General features: G+C 36.6%; 1 protein-coding gene and 1 pseudogene across 8 annotated transcripts in view; both read left to right on the top strand.

Annotated features, from left to right (window-relative positions):
* SLC9A9 (solute carrier family 9 member A9) overlaps positions 1 to 17,754 on the top strand; it is a 685,705-nt gene that overhangs the window by 448,293 nt on the left and 219,658 nt on the right. The gene's annotated exons all lie outside the window — the stretch shown is intronic.
* Positions 9,416 to 11,935, top strand: LOC137766756 (eukaryotic translation initiation factor 4 gamma 2 pseudogene; annotated as a pseudogene).

Genomic DNA, 17,754 nt, shown 5'->3' with positions numbered 1-17,754 from the left:
TTAGCTTGGAGTTACATTAAAGACAGCTGGAACTGCTGGACGATTACTGCCTGTTTTCTTTGATTACTGCCTGCCCACAGGGCAGCCTGCTCCCAAGCATTTCTGGGCGGCTGCTCACGTCCTCGCCACCATGACAGGTGAATTGAAACAATCCTGTGTAGACCTGCATTCGGGCTATTCCTTGGAACAAGACAACAAGCCCAAGAGACTTTTCCTTGTGGCGCTTCTGGTGACTGCTTTGTCACTCCCTGCCCCATACAAGCAGGGATTCTGTGGTTTGATGGTTTGCTGTCGTTCCCCCTGTGGACTTAAAAGACCCAGACTTCAAAGGCACCTGCCAAAAGCTTTTGGTAATGGCTTTGACTCTGTTATTTTTTCTATTTATAAAAATAACATAATTCTTGTAGTATACCAGTAAATATAAAACAGAATAATGAGAGTAAAAGAAAATCTTACTGCCTAAAAGCAACCACTGTAACTGCTAATACTTTGGCTTTTTTTTTTTTTTTGCTGTTCTGTTGCAAACTGCTTTCCTTTCAAATCATCACTTCTCTTTGTCTTTTAGAATATCATTGTATTTCCAAAGAACCAACACAGTTTCTCCATTCCTGATCAGAACAACTAATAGGTATTTTATTTACCCACAATTCCAGGATTTACAAATGTATGCTAAGAATTCATTGCATATTACCTGAACTTGGCATTTTTTTCTGCTAGTCTTTCTTAGCTATTTTAATTTAGTCAGGAATAAACTGTGTGTGTACAATTTTGTATCCTGCACCATCTACTTGACAGTTACAAACTAAGCATCTCCCATTAATTCTAAGTCTTCTTTGTTTTGTCATTACTGGCCAAATAGATGTATCTAGATCCATCTACTTTTCTTCTCTCACAACCTGTGGATTTTTATCATTTCATTCTTTCTTATTTATATATCAGATTAAATCAGATGCCACAACAATTTGTTGACACCATCTAAGTGAAAGGGTATGTTTTAAAGGGATAAAATTGTTCTTCATTACAGACCCAGAAATATGCTCTTAAGGTTGTAATGACGTTTGAATGCTAACTCCTAAAGTAAAAGAAGAAATGGTTCCCCAAGAGACTCACAGAGCAAAGAGAAGATGGTAGGGAGATTTGAAGGACGAGGTTCATATGCTACTTCAGCATTCTAGAGAGAGCATCCGTCACTAAGCTGACAGAGCCAGGGTCCTTACTTGTCACTTGCTGTGTGATCTTAAATATGTCACTCAACAATCTGAGCCACAGAGGCTTCCTCTGGGAAATGGGAGAAATAATACTTACCTCACGCAGGGACACTAGCATATAATCGACGCTTGTTGGAACTCTGTCCTTACTATGCAAGATGAGGTCTTTTTCATAATGGATTTGTGTGAATTTAAACAATATAAAAATAGAGAAATGACATTTTCAAAAGCCTTAAAAATATAAGAACCAGTTCCTTAACTGCATCCTCCTTTAGCTAGCATTTTTTAGAACAGGTAGCCATATTTTTCCTAGGCTGACAATTTCTTTTGACATCTGTATAGCATTCAGTATACTTTGTTCATCTTGGTTGAGTACGGATATAGATCTCAAGAAATCTAATTCCATTAATTGGTCATAATGATGGGCACTCTGGAAACCCAAACGATTAGTATAGGTAGAATTCTATGGTCTTGTTTCAAAAAATATATGCAAAAACTGATTTTAGTACAGTCAAGCATTTTCGAAACAACTATATACGTATGAAGAAACAATGTGGCCACCACACATTCTTCCCTGATTATTAAAGCTGATCCACTTTCTCCTCTTTCTGCACATTCTCCAATCCCATGCCACCCTTGCCTTCAGCTTGACTGTGATACCTGAGACTATTAGTTGGATGGGGAATCTATTAACCTTGATCCCTCATCTCAGTTCAGCCTCTATCCTTTTCCTCTCCTGTGAGAGCAGGGACTTGGATCTCCTCAGGGACTTGGGTCATCTTCTTCCCCCCTGTGTCTTCAACCTCTCCATCCCTTCTAGCTATTTCTCCTCAGCACAGTGTTTTTCACCATAGACAACAGATACATTCTTCAATCCACCTCTTTACTTGGTTCCTCTGAGAAAGTCAGTCCTCTCCTGATCTTCCTCCTCCTTTCTGGTCTTCCCTTTTCAGTCTTGCGTCTGCTCTGCTAAGGCATCCATTCCCTGGACCACCCAGGGAATTCCCTAGTGGTCCAGTGATTAGGACCTGGCACTTTCACTGCTGTGGGCCCAGGGTTCCATCCCTGGTCGGGGAGCTCAGATCCCGCAAGCCACACGGTGAGGCCAAAAAAAGAAGAAAAAAAAAAAAGGACCCCCAATATCATGTCCTTTCAGCATATCAAAGAAATGTAACATTATTGTTAGATTTCATTGTTTGACTTGGGTAAAGGAGACATCTATATTCAACTCTTTCTTCTTTTTACATAGCTTATGTGGCAGAAGTAAAAATAAATATATGTACCATAAATATTTTGTTTCTTTCTCATTACCTTCTTACCTTAGATATACACAATACACACAATCTTGTCATGATTGGTTGTCTTTCAACGATTAATAATTGAGAATCCCTATGTGCTAGACATTGAGGGGATTACAGAAAAATATAATGATAACAGTTACCCTTCATTGAGCCCCTCATGTTTGCCGGAAGGTTTACATAACAACAGTGTTGCACAGTAGGTATTAAATTCTCCAATTCTACATGGAATAACGTTGAGGCTTCAAGTTTTCAAGTTCACACGGCTTGCAACCAAAGAGCTGGGATTCAAGCTGTGTCTTTATAACTCAACACTTTCTTTTTATGACTCGACATTAAGTATAACAGTTCCTAAGAGGTACAAATTATTAGGAGGGGTGATTACTGGGGTTAGCTATGAGTTTTGATAAAATTAATTATATGGGTTTTTTAAATTTATTCATTTGTTTTTCTAAAAATTAAGAAAAATATGAAGTTCTGCAAAGTTTGAGTTTTGTGAAAAGTAAAAATGTCACTCCTATCCACATTTTTCATTTTAATTTACGTATCAATTTTTTCCTACCTTATGAAATCGTGCGTTTTGGAAGCAAAGATAAGCATTATATGAAAATACATTCAGAAAAGTTAAATGCTGGCCTTTCGCTGGTCACGCCTAAGAGCTGTAGAGTAGGAATTTTTACATGATTCAGGACGTGTTGAAGCTGTGTCTCCCTGACAGTTCATTAATTACTGACATTTTCTCTTTTTCTCTCCATGGAATTCTGGGACTGGAAGAGACCCTGTTATGTAGCCCCCATATGAAAATAAGCAATGACTTGAGAACCAAATGAAATCCGGGCAGGCCCAATGAGAATCAGGAGGTGTGGGTAACGAGAGGCAGGCAGTTGGCCTAATGAGAAACTTTACAGATCCTGTTTCTTTCTACTACCTTTTTTCTATTTTTCAGGGTAATCTTTTAGGTTGTGTTTTACTGAATTTTTAAGCATATTTTCACTTATGCTTTCTTACATTCTTATAAGTTTCTAATGTAGTGAATATAATGGCATGAAGTGGCAAGGTAGTGCCACAGTGTAGGTAAATATCCAGGGCAGTGTTAAAGTAGCACAGGGAAATCCTTGTTAGATATGGTTGTTTCCATGTCACCCTGGTGCCCAGTCTTTTCTGCCCTTGGAAGCTGGTTATAATTGGAGGGAATACTAGATGCTTCAGGTCTTTCTTCTAGGTCAGGAAAGACAAGAAAGGATGATATATGAAGACTCAGATGAACTGACAATATGATGTAGAGGTGGAGTTTTATGGCTGTTTCCAAAATCAATGGAAAAGAAAGCTGGGACCAATTAAATACCTGTCATGGGCATACAAGGGAGAACTTCTGGTGCACATACTAGGTTTTGACCATTTCTATGTAACAAGACTGTAAATTTCTCTATCCAACTATTATTTCCTTGAAAATAAGAATTATGTTTTATTTCTTATTGTATCCCCAGTGACTAGCACATCTTTAACATAAGGCAAACAGTCAACCAATATTTGGAAATAAATGGGAATTGAATTAAGAGGATACAAATAATGATTTTAAACTATTTTCAAGTCTAATTTCCAGGCTAGACTTGTCTCCTAAATAGTTCTTACATGTGAGCTACTATATCTACACTATCTCAGAAAACATTGGTGGGTTCTAGGTGGGGAAAGATGTATCCCCTGAGAAATTTAGACTTCAGGCTTGACCTTATGAAAGTTTATGGTTTAAATTTATATTGTCTATGATATCTACAATACCCAAACTTAAAAAATAAATTTAAAATGTGGCCCAGGTTGGAAATATGCCTGGAACAACTGGCAAAAACAAAAACAAAGCATCTTTGGCAAGCCACATTCTAGAAGAAGGCCACAAAGATGTCACCTCTGTTAAAACTCCACCATTAGCTCATAGATCAAAATTAAAAACACACAAGGAAACAAACCACCATGAGAGACAGCAGGAATAGCAAACAATAGAACTAGACCTCAAGATTTTGATACAATAAATAATTGGGTAAAGATTATAAAAATTTATATTTAAAATATTAAAGAAATAAAAGGTGGAAGCAAAAATGAGAAAATAAAGTAAATTATGAAAATGAGGCACAAACAGATCAAAGCATTTTAATTTAAGTTATTGAAAGGGCGTACTAACAGAAATTCACTTTACATAAGATATGTATGTTATAATAGAATGCATAACTTCCAACCCAGTGGGAAATAAAGAAGGAAAAAAGTCAATCAGTACAAAAGCAGGCAGGAAATGGGAACAACAACAACAACAAAACCCCCAAAGCATAGAAAAGTCAGAGTAATTTGAAAGCAGACAGTAGAAATAAAATCAAGTACATTAATAGTGAACAAAACTGTAAATGGACTAAACTCATGAGTTAAAAGGAAGGGACTGTCAGATTTAACTTAAAATTGTTTTAACTGATGTATTATAGTATACATAGGAGAAATACATATAAGTGCACAGCTTGCTGAATTTTTGTGAACTGAACTCATCTGTGTAAACAGCACCCAGGTCAAGAAGCATTATCAGCACCTCAAAAGCCTCTCTAATGCCCCTTACAGTCACTTCCCTGCTCTTCCCCAAAAGAGTAACCACTATCTTGACTCTAACAGCATAGATTAATTTTTCCTTTTATTTCAGAAGACTTCTAAAGTACAAAAAATAAATAAAGGAAAAGTTTGATCTATTTGACTTCACTAAAATAAAGAACACTTGTTCATCAAAAGACATCATAAAAACAGGAGAAAGGCTAGTCATAAACAAGAGAAAATATTTGCAATTTGTCATATAACTACCAAAGGATCATATATTCCAGAATATATAAAGAATCCCTACAAATCAATAAGAAAAAGATAAACTACCCATTGATTTGAAAACTAGACAAAGATATTAGATATTTCATATGAGAAGAAATCCTAATAGTCATCAGTATATCACAAAATGTTCAAATCAGTGGTCACATAGGGAATTCAAACCATAACTACCAGGTTGAAAAAAATTGAAAAATATAATTGAGTGGTTAAGAGTACAGATTCTGGAGTCAGCCTAGCTGGGTTCAAATCCCAGATCCACATATGTAGCTATTTGCTCTTGGGCAAGTTACTGTACTTCTTTGGGCTTTGGTTTCCTCATTTATTAAATGAGTCTATTCATTCTTCCTACCTCATAGAGGCATTAACCTCATTAGGATTATTTTATTTGTTTAGGCCAAAATCTTTGTGTCACCTCTGACTTCATCTTTGGCCTTCAGCAAATCATCTCACTTCTATTTTAAAAATATATTCAGAATATTCTCTCCTCTCACCAGCTGCATCACTGCCACTCTAGTCCAGGTTCACTGACATCTCCCACCTGGACTATTACAGTGACCATCAGACTGGCCCTTCTGCTTCATCACTGGCTTCTATTTGCAGCACAGTAGCAAGAAGGATGGTGTTAAAGCATAATCAGAACCATGTCACTCTATTGCTCAAAACCCTCCAGTGCCTCTCATCTTCCCCAGTAAAAGCCGAAATCCTTCACTAAGTCCTTCAAGTTCCTAGATCACCGTGTTCATGGTTCTCATTCTGATCTCTCGCATTCTGCTTCTCTGTTCCAACCACACTGGGTTCCTTGATATTCTTCAGAGCCTTTGTGTTGCTGCTAGCTCTAATCGGGCTGTCCCTCTTCCAAATGTCTACCTGGCTTGCATCTTCACTTTTTTTTAAGGTCTTTACTTTGTCTCTACTTTAAGTCAGTAATAGTTTCATTGGACTCTATCTAAAATTTCAACATCCACCTTGATAATAATTTTTCAGCCTCCAGTGAGGGGAAACCAAAAGCCAAAAATAATCCAGAGCTATTGACATTTCTGGGACAAAGTCAGTGAGAAGAAGGGGGTTGTTCAGCCAACACACTGAATAACCCCACTTTTTCCTACTTAGCTTCCTGTCTTGGCCACGTGGCACGTCAGATCATTTCTGACCTCTGCACTTTCCCTCTCAATATTTCTCCATCAGGTTTGCCCTCTCCTGGGGGGAGGGGGGGTCATTAACTCTAGCTTTCATTCTTGCAGGCAAGAGTATCAGGACTGCTGTCTAACAGCTGTGGCTCTCACCTCCCTGGCAGCAGAGTGAACTCCTTGGAGGGAGAAAAAAAGCCTTGACATTTTATATCTCCCTTCCTGCTTTATTTTTTTAACCTTAGTTCATATCACTAATATGCTATATATTTTAGTTGTTTATCTTGTTTAATGTCTCCTCTACAGAATTGAAGTTCCAAAAGGCAAGTGTTTTTGTCAGTTGTGTTCACTACTGCATTTCCAGCACCTAGAATAGTGGCTGGTACTAGTAAGTCCTCAATAACTTTTTGTTGTGTGAATGTATAAATGAATGAATGAATGAGTGAATGCCTAGTTTGGGCAAGAGTGTGGAGCAACTGGAACATTAACACATTGCTGGGGGGAGGGTAAATTTGAGAAGCAATTTGACCGTACCAGTAAAGCAAAAGATCAATGTCCCTTCTGACCTAGCAGTTCCACTCCTAGTAGATACTCTCTGGTTAAGTGCTTCATACCTGCATCAGGAGACAGGTACAAGAATAGTCAAAGCTCCACCGTTTGTAAAAGCAAAGAACTGGAAACAACCCAAATGTTCATCAACAGTAGAATGGATAACTGCATTTCCATTGCTTATATCATATAGCTGGGAAAATGAATGAATCAGAACTATAGCAAAACAACACGATGAATCTCAAAAACAAAATATTGAGCAATATATTCAATGTGATTTCATTTATATAAATTTGAAAAACATAACAACAAAATAATATATTGTTTAGAGATGTTAAGATTTGCAGAAAAAGTATAAAGAACAAGGCCATAAGGTACACAAAATTTAGGATAGTGATTACCACAGAGACAGAAAGGAAGGGATGGGATCACAGAGGAGCAGAGAGCAATTCTGAAGTATAAAGGCCATGTTCTTTTTCTTTAACAGTATGGGGAAAGTGTAGGCGTATGTTTTATTATCTATTTTTATATTTCATAGTTATAAATATTACATATTGTCTACTCAATATATAACAAGAATAATTTTAAACAAAAATCTAAAGAAAATGGTTAAAGAAAAAGATAGATAGGCTATTCATTGAACAGCAATTCCAATTGGTCAATAAACATGAGAAGTTGCCCAAACTCCCTATTAATCAGGGTGACAAATAAAATGATAATAAGATAATATTCATGAGATTGACAAAATTTTTAAGAGTTGACCAGGCTAGGTGTTTTAAGGGTTTAGGAAACCAGATATTCCAATAAACTGCTCATGTAAAGGTAAAAAATATACTAATTTAGAGGGCAATTTTGTAGTATCTATTAAATTAGTCATGTGTAAACCTACAACCAGCAAATTTTTTAAATGATACTATATTTTCCTTCAGCATATTTTCAAAATAATACTGTTTTTGAAAAACATGTACAAAAAATATATTTTAATGAGAATACCTTTCTAGATAAAAATGGACTACGTGGGATGGATGTGGGAGGGACCAGGAGGAATAGTCAAAGGGGACTCTATCATCTGAAATGTTCTAGTTATTTCTAAGCATATTTATGTATTGTTTGTTTAATTGTATTTAATTTTACAAAAGAAATACAATTAAAGCTGCACATCAAAATTTGCAACTAATTAAATGTAGTATTGAAATGAAATTAGAGCATTTATATCCTTTAATGTTTATGTTAAAAACTACAAAGAATTTAAATTTAATGAGTAAAAATATCAGTTTAAGAGTTAAGAAAAGGAACAAGCAGAATAAGTCCAAAGAACAAAATTAAGTAAAAAATAAAGGTAAAAGCAGTAAAAAGGAAAGAAAAGAAATAGCAAAACTACAATAGAGAGGATCAACAAAGCCAAAAAATTGTTTCTTTGAAAAAACCCAACAAAATAGACAATCTGGATAAAGCAAAAAAAAAAAAAAAACAACAAAAATTAACAATGTGAGAAAAGAAAAGGAGGACAAAACCATAGGTGCTGTGGAGGTTAAAAAGATAAGAAGATGTCATGCACAATCGATGCAAATAAATCTAAGAACTTAGGTGAAAAAGACAGTTTCCTAGAACCATATAACTTACCAAAACTGTTTGAAGGGGCTCCCCGTTTTTTGTTTTCCGTTCCCCTCCCCCTCCCTTCCCCGTCCCGGATGACCGGATCCTGAGGAGACAGCTGCAGTGGCAGCTGCTGAGTTCTCGGTGAAGGTTTTTCATTTCCCCCATCCCCTTCTCTCCCCACCCCATCCATTAATATCATTCTTTTGAAGATTCTTCATTGTCAAGCTGCCAAAGTGGAGAGTGTGATGGTAGAAGTGGGTGCTTCTCGTTTCAGTGCTTCTTCGGGCGGAGGAGGAAGTAAGGGTGCACCTCAGCTCTACCCCAAGACTGCTGGCAACAGCGAGTTCCTGGGGAAAACCCCAAGGCAAAACGCTCAGAAATGGATTCCTGCATCAAGCACTAGACGAGATGACAACTCCGCAGCAAACAACTCCGCAAATGAAAAAGAACGACATGGGCTTCCCTGGTGGCGCAGTGGTTGAGAATCTGCCTGCCAATGCAGGGGACACGGGTTCGAGCCCTGGTCTGGGAAGATCCCACATGCCGCGGAGCAACTAGGCCCGTGAGCCACAACTACTGAGCCTGCGCGTCTGGAGCCTGTGCTCCGCAACAAGAGAGGCCGCGATAATGAGAGGCCCGCTCACCGCGATGAAGAGTGGCCCCCACTTGCCGCAACTAGAGAAAGCCCGCGCACAGAAACGAAGACCCAACACAGCCATAAATAAATAAATAAACCCAAAGTTTAAAAAAAAAAAAATTAAAAAAAAAAAAGAACGACATACAATCTTCAGGAAAGTAAGAGGCATACTAAATAAGCTTACTCCTGAGAAGTTTGACAAGCTATGCCTTGAGTTCCTCAATGTGGGTGTAGAGTCTAAACTCATCCTTAAAGGGGTCATACTGCTGATTGTGGACAAAGCCCTAGAAGAGCCAAAATATAGCTCACTGTATGCTCAGCTATGTCTGCGATTGGCAGAAGATGCACCAAACTTTGATGGTCCAGCAGCAGAGGGTCAACCAGGACAGAAGCAAAGCACAACATTCAGACACCTCCTAATTTCCAAATTACAAGATGAATTTGAAAACCGAACCAGAAATGTTGATGTCTGTGATAAGCATGAAAATCCCCTCCTCCCTGAGGAGGAGGAACAGAGAGCCATTGCTAAGATCAAGATGTTGGGGAACATCACATTCATTGGAGAACTTGGAAAGCTTGATCTTATTCATGAATCTATCCTTCGTAAGTGCATCAAAACATTTTTGGAAAAAAAGAGTCCAACTCAAAGATATGGGAGAGGATTTAGAGTGCCTCTGTCAGATAATGAGGACAGTGGGACCTAGGTTAGACCATGAACAAGCCAAGTCCTTAGTGGATCAGTACTTTGCCCGAATGTGCTCCTTGATGTTAAGTAAGGAATTGCCACTGCAGGATACTGGAGAGTTGAGAGAACACCACTGAGTTCCTTGCAAGGCTTTTCTTGACCATGGACCAAAGACGATCAATCAAATCCGTCAAGATGCATTAAAAGATCTAGGAGTGTTTATTCCTGCTCCTATGGCTCAAGGGATTAGAAGTGACTTCTTTCTGGAGGGACCATTCATGCCACCCAGGATGAAAATGGATAGGGACGCACTTGGAGGACTTGCTGACATGTTTGGACAGATGCCAGGTAGCGGAGTTGGTACTGGTCCAGGAGTTATCCAGGATAGATTTTCACCCACCCTGGGGCGTCATCGCTCAAATCAACTCTTCAATGGCCATGGGGGACACATCATGCCTCCCACACAATCGTAGTTTGGGGAGATGGAAGGCAAGTTTATGAAAACCAGGGGCTAAGCCAGCTCTACCATAACGAGAGTCAGGGACTCTTATCCCAGCTGCAAGGACAGTCGAAGGATATGCCACCTCGGTTTTCTAAGGACAGCTTAATGCAAATGAGATTAGCCTGAGACCTGCTCAGTCTTTCCTAATGAATAAAAATCAAGTGCCAGATAACTATGATTTCTCCTAGTGCACAACCACCACTCACTCAAACACCACCTCTGGGACGGACGCCTCAGCTTGGTCTCAAAACTAATCCACCACTTATTCAGGAAAAGCCTGCCAAGACCAGTAAAAAGCCACCACCATCAAAGGAAGAGCTGCTTAAATTAACCAAAACTGTCGTAACCGAATATTTGAATAGTGGAAATGGAAACGAAGCTGTCAATGGTGTAAGAGAGATGAGGGCTTCTAAACGTTTCCTCCCCGAGATGTTAAGCAAAGTAATCATCCTGCCACTAGACAGAAGTGATGACGATAAAGAAAAAGCAAGTTCTTTGATCAGTTTACTCAAACAGGAAGGGACAGCCACAAGTGACAACTTCATGCAGGCTTTCCTGAATGTATTGGACCAGTGCCCCAAACTGGAGGTTGACATCCCCTTGGTGAAATCATATTTAGCACAGTTTGCAGCTCGTGCTATCATTTTGGAGCTGCAGCATTTCAGAACTAGCTCAACCACTGGAAAGTGGCACCCATTTTCCTCTCTTCTTACTTTGTCTTCAGCAATTAGCTAAATCACAAGCTCGAGAATGGTTAACAGAGCTCTTCCAACAAAGCAAGGTCAATATGCAGAAAATGCTCCCAGAAATTGACCAGAATAAGGACCGCGTATTGGAGATCTTGGAAGGAAAGGGACTGAGTTTCTTATTCCCACTCCTCAAATTGGAGAAGGAACTGTTAAAGCAAATAAAGTTGGCTCCATCTCCTCAAACCATATATAAGTGGATTAAAGATAACATCTCTCCCAAACTTCATGTAGATAAAGGATTTGTGAACATCTTAATGACTAGCTTCTAGTGAAGTAAACCAACCCAGTGATGAAACAGATTCTTCCTCTGCTCCTTCCAAAGAACAGTTAGAGCAGGAAAAACAACTGCTTCTTTCCTTCAAGCCAGTAATGCAGAAATTCCTTCATGATCATGCTGATCTACAAGTCAGTGCCCTCTATGCTCTTCAGGTGCACTGCTACAATAGCAACTTCCCGAAAGGCATGTTACTTCACATTTTGTTCACTTCTATGACATGGAGATTATTGAAGAAGAAGCTTTCTTGGCTTGGAAAGAAGATATAACCCAAGAGTTTCCAGGGAAAGGCAAGGCTTTGTTCCAGGTGAATCAGTGGCTAACCTGGCTAGAAACTGCTGAAGAAGAAGAATCAGAGGAAGAAACTGACTAAAAAAACCAGCCAAAGCCTTAAATTGTGCAAAACATACTGGTGCTATGATGTAACTGCATTTGACCCAACCACTACGAAAATTCATTCCGCTGTAGCATTTTCACAATATTTAAAGCAGAAGCACGTCTGTTAGGATTTCTTTCTGCATAAGGTTTTTTTGTTGTGTAATGTCTTAATCATAGTCTACCATCAAATATTTTAGGAGTATCTTTAATGTTTAGATAGTATATTAGCAGCATGCAATAATTACATCAAGTTAAGCAGAGGCAGTCTATTGCAAGGACCTTCTTTGCTGCCAGTTATCATAGGCTGTTTTTTTTTTTTTTTTTTTTTTTTTTTTTGGCTGTGTTGGGTCTTCGTTTCTGTGCGAGGGCTTTCTCTAGTTGTGGCGAGCTGTGGCCACTCTTCATTGCGGTGCGCGGGCCTCTCACTGTCGCGGCCTCTCTTGTTGCGGAGCACAGGCTCCAGACGCGCAGGCTCAGTAGTTGTGGCTCACGGGCCTAGTTGCTCCGCGGCACGTGGGATCTTCCCAGACCAGGGCTCGAACCCGTATCCCCTGAATTGGCAGGCAGATTCTCAACCACTGCGCCACCAGGGAAGCCCAATAGGCTGTTTTAAGTTAGAAAACTGAATAGCAACAGTGAATACTGTAGAAATGCACTTTGCTCAGTAATAACTTTGAGTTGTTGCAATATTTGATTATCCATTTGGTTGTTACAGAAAAATTCTTAACTGTAATTGATGGTTGCTGCCGTAATAGTGTATTGCCTGTATTTCTACCTCTAGTAATGGGCTTTATGTGCTAGATTTTAATATCCTTGAGCCTGAGCAAGTGCACCAGTCTTTTTAAAAGAAACGTGGTTTACTTGCACAAAACTGATCAGTTTTGAGAGATCGTAAATGCCCTTGAAGTGGTCTTTGTGGGTGTGAAACAAGTGGTGAGAATTTGAATTGGTCCCTCTTATTATAGTATTGAAATTAAGTCTACTTAATTTATCAAGTCATGTTCATGCCCTGATCTTATATACTTGTATCTATCAATAAACATTGTGATACTCAAAAAAAAAAAAAAAAACTGTCTGAAGGGGAAAAAGAATTAAGTAGACCTATAATCATTAAAGAAATTGAATCAGTTGCTAAAAATCCATTCACCAAAAAAAACCAAGGCCCAGATTGTTCCATAGGTGAGTTCTATCTAACTTTCAAGAAACAGATCATTCAATTTTATACTTACCTTTTAAGAAAAAAGATAAAGGAGGAATGCTTCCCAAGTCATTTAATGACACTATTATAATACTCCTGAAATAAAAACCAGTCAATGGCAGTAATAAAAATGAAACATGTATGCCAATCTCACTTATGAACATAGATACAAAGATTGTGAAAACAATATCAGCAATCTAAATTCATCAATGTAGAACAAAAGTACATTATGACTGAGCTGGGTTTGTCCCAGGAATGTAAGTATGCTCTAATATTAAAATATTGTAAGTATAATTTACCACATAAACAAATGAAAAGAAAATATCTCAGTAGATTTAGAAAAAGCATTGAATATGAAAGATTAAACAAATATTTATTTTAAAAATTCCTGGCAAAATATAGAAGGGAAGAATTTCCTTTATCTGATAAAATGTATCTGATAAATAATTTATATATCAGATAAATAATTTATATATAAATAATATAAATAATATATATAAATAATATATAAATAATTTATATAAATAATTTATAAATAATTTATATAAATATAAATTTAATATATATAATATAATATATTTATATATATAATAATATATTAAATATTAAATATTATAGTAAATATTAAATATTAAATATTATATTATATTTATTTTATTTATTTTATTTATTTATTTATTTTATATTTATTATATTTATTTATTTATATTTATTTATTTATATTTATTTATTTATATTTATTTATTTTATATTTATTATTTATTCATTTTATTTATTTTATTTATTTTATTTTATTTATTTATATATTATTATATAATAATTTATTATATTAAATATTAAATATTATATTAAATATTAAATATATAATATAATATATTTAATTTAATATAAATTTATAAATAATATATATAAATAATATATAAATAATTTATATATCAGATAAATAATTTATGTATCAGATAAATAATTATCTGATAGATAATTTCCTTTATCTGATAAAATGTATAAAAGCCATAGGAAACATCATACATGGCAGTGAACCTTCAGAAGTGTAATCCCTTTTAAATTGTTTAAGTATTCTTCTTTTGATGTATGTTTTGGTTGTCTTCCATATCTTTTTATTTTAAGCAATGAACATCTTGATGTAATCTATGTATACTTGTCACATTATTTACTTAGGAAAAATTCCAAGAAGTAGAATTGTTCAGATCAAGGTTTTACATCTTATAAATTTTATTATATTTTCTTAAATTTCCATGAAGGAAGATTGTGCAAACTTACAGTGACACAGGCAGTTCCTTAGAGTTCCCTTTTTATTCACTTTGTTTATTCAATAGATATTTATTGAGCATTATGATATGCTAAGCTCTCTGCTGGGAGTTGGTGTTCAGTGACAAACACAACAAATGTGCTAGGTGCCCTTCTGAAACTTACAGATTAGTTTTGGGGTCATCTGTATATCTTCTTTAAGAAATTGCTTGTTTGTGACTTACCCATTTTCCTGAATTTTCGGTTTGATTTTCCAGAAGTCAAGATTCTAGGATATTTGGCGTCTGAAGTATAAGGGGTACAAGGAATGAAATCTCTTAGGGTAGAGTAACTTTGTTTTCCAAACCAAAAATAGAATAGAGGATAGAAAAGCACAATAGTACTTAGATGGGGACAAAAGAACAAAGTGTATGAAAATAGGTCGGTCCCCAAAAGTCTGAAATATATGATTTCCTCACCCATGGAAAGGGAGGAAGTGCCACACACAAAGAGAGGCCAAGGGCATAGGCCATAGACTACCTCATATCCCCAGTTTTGCCTTGAGCAGGCTTTTCAGTAGTTTGACTCAAATTAAACTCAGAAACCCCTATGGAGGAGAACACTTCAATACCATTTATCATTCTCAATCAGTAACTTTAACTTTAAAAATAATACAAAATTCAGTGATCACAAGATAGCAAACTAGCTTCAGCTGCTGGCTCCTTCTTCCCAAATGAAACCTGGAGAAACTACATAATTGAGAGAAAACATGGAACCAAGCAAGTAATAAAAACTATAAGAATACCTGGAGAGGCCAGAGGCCAGAGGCCAGAGGTGGTCGAAGTGGTATGAAGGATGGCCACATCTGCACAGCAGCGAAAGCAGGAACCCGAAGAGAGAATCGGTTAGAGATTTTAACTTCTGCATTTGCCTCTTGCCCTTATTGTTTTGGGGTGATCTTCGCCCGCCTCATTGCAATAGCCTAGAGCATCCATTGTGGTAGCCCTGGAAGTAGCATCTGGGCAGTGAAGAAGTTGATAAAAGTGCAGGATGACCAGTTGCCCTGCCTTTGAGCATCCTCTGTCCTCCATCTCCTGTGCCTCCAAACCCCCAGGATGATGGAAAATGACCTAGAGAGACTGCCTCTTCCCAGTGTTGCTATGTTCTAAGGGTTTAAGGGTGAATCCCTGACAGAGGAATTGCCAGAGGAGTGAAACCAATTCATTTTTGGGGGGTGATCAAAAGTTTGATGGTGCTGAGGGCTTTCTCCACCCTGGAGCTCATCCCTGCTCATCTCCTAAAAATCACTGAAGGAACACTCTAGTGTGTGTCCCTCATAACATTTCCTCATAACATTGGCAGACAGGATTGACCCCAGGAAAATATGGGCTCACAGGCCAAAATAACAAAATGCCCAATAAGCACAACCACTTAAAACAGAGACCAAAATCTGGACATAGACCACAAGAAGCAAAACTATTGGAAAAGGCAAGCCAACAGTTTAAAATACACATAATTAGTATCCTTAAAGAGATAAAGAAGAATATTAGTAATTTGGAACAGGTACAAGATGTTGTAAAAAATAATCAAATGGAAATATTAAATACAAAAAAAGTGTTAAAAGAGAGAAAAACAGGCACCACTTTTATCTAAAACAAAATTAGCATCAGTCAATGGAAAAGTCAGTTAAAGCAAGGAATCATTTTAAAATGATACAAATACCTCCAACATTTAATCGTCACTTACATAAATGCATATTCATTTGCCAATCTTTTGATAAAGATTCAATGCTTTTTCTTTGCATCTTAGGGTTCTCGGATGCCTTTCTTGCACAAAGCACGCCCAAAATATATCTACCAGAACTTCCAGTTTCTATTTCTGTGTCTTTAGTTCAGAGCCAAGAATTAAAGACATCGGCAAAGCATATACGTTAAGAATTTTTCTGTATTTAAACGTTTTATAGTTGTCCTGCTCACCACTGATTTAGTAGCATTTTCTATGCAACTAAATTTTACCAAGTCTTTTCTACATATTTAACTTAGTTTTGAAAAGCATCAACTCTTTCTTTCATAGTCACACTTAATCTACGTAGTTAAATTAACAATTACAAATACCAATTTAAAGCAAAGATAAACAGACTTTGGAACAAGTGGAACTGACTCTCATTAAGCCTACGTGGTAAGAAGGAATGGAGGGTTAAACTAGAGAGTAGAGACTGATTAAGATCTTCTAGGGCATATCTACAGCTGAGTCTTTCCCTCGATATTTGAATATGATTTGTTTTGCATACAAACTCATTCTGAACATCATCAAAAATACACATGTAGCCCAAGAGAACTTTCTGAGGGATCTTTGTGTGGTAACTCTGAAGTACCCAAAGAGTTTGGAACAAAAATAAAATTAGCTCCAAACCACCAAAGTAAGTCAAAGCTAAAACTCTCATTCAGAATCGATTGATGCATGCCTGGTTTTTATGTGAAAATAAAATTGCCTTCCTTAGAAACAAAGGGAAATACATTCACGTACTGTAATCGTTCATAATTTTTGACATTTTACTTATATTGTCAAGGGTGTGCAGTAGCTTCAATACAAAGAGGCTTCAGGGAGGGGGCTTTATAAATCTTGCTGAAAAAGAAGCTCAAACAAGTTAATCGGTGTAAAATAAGAGTTTTCTGGAGTTCAATACAAGCACTGACAATCTACGTTCACTACATTTTAACTCTCCATTACAAAGCAACAAGTCAAGCAAACTTAATTTTCATCAGCTATTGATTTAGTGATATTCGTGCCTTCATAAAAATCATTTGGCAGCTCTTTTCTAATTACATGGCATTATTCAGTTGTCATATATTTTTGTCTCATTTTCATTGATTTCTCTGATTTATAAAGACTCTTTCACATGTTCCAGTTTCTTATCATGTTTAGCACAATGTTCTACTCTAAGCTTCAAACCTTCTATTGAATGCCTTTCCATAATCCAATCCACCATAGTTCAGAAATTGAATTCAAAATCTTCTTCATAATTAAAATGCTTTTTAACCCTTCATTGTGATTTTTTTCTTTGTCAGTCAAATCAATGAACTCTTTAACCATCTGGAAAACAAAAAATTAAGAGTTTGAATATTACTATTTACATATAATATAAAGTTGTGTTATATACTTGTATCAGACTTAAAATCAGATTGAAATACATAAGAAAAAATATATACCTCTTTACATTCTAAATTGTGAAAAACCTACCTCCATGTATTGTACAAGAGATGACCTCAAAGCAAAAGGAAAAGTTGAACAAAGAGTTTGGTCAGGTTAGATAGCAAATCAGTTGAACTAGTCTTCAAATTACTTTCCCTCAAAAATAGGAGGTGGGGTAAGGGTGGTAAAATAGTTTTTTCTGAGAAGTTCTGGTTACTGTCGTACCATTACAGTAAATTATTCAAAATTATCTAATTCAG

This window comes from Eschrichtius robustus, chromosome 6 (genome assembly GCF_028021215.1).
Source record: "Eschrichtius robustus isolate mEscRob2 chromosome 6, mEscRob2.pri, whole genome shotgun sequence".
In the NCBI taxonomy this organism is placed as follows: domain Eukaryota; kingdom Metazoa; phylum Chordata; class Mammalia; order Artiodactyla; family Eschrichtiidae; genus Eschrichtius; species Eschrichtius robustus.
Note: the sequence above shows the minus strand (reverse complement) of the source record. Positions and strands in the feature narration are given on the sequence as shown.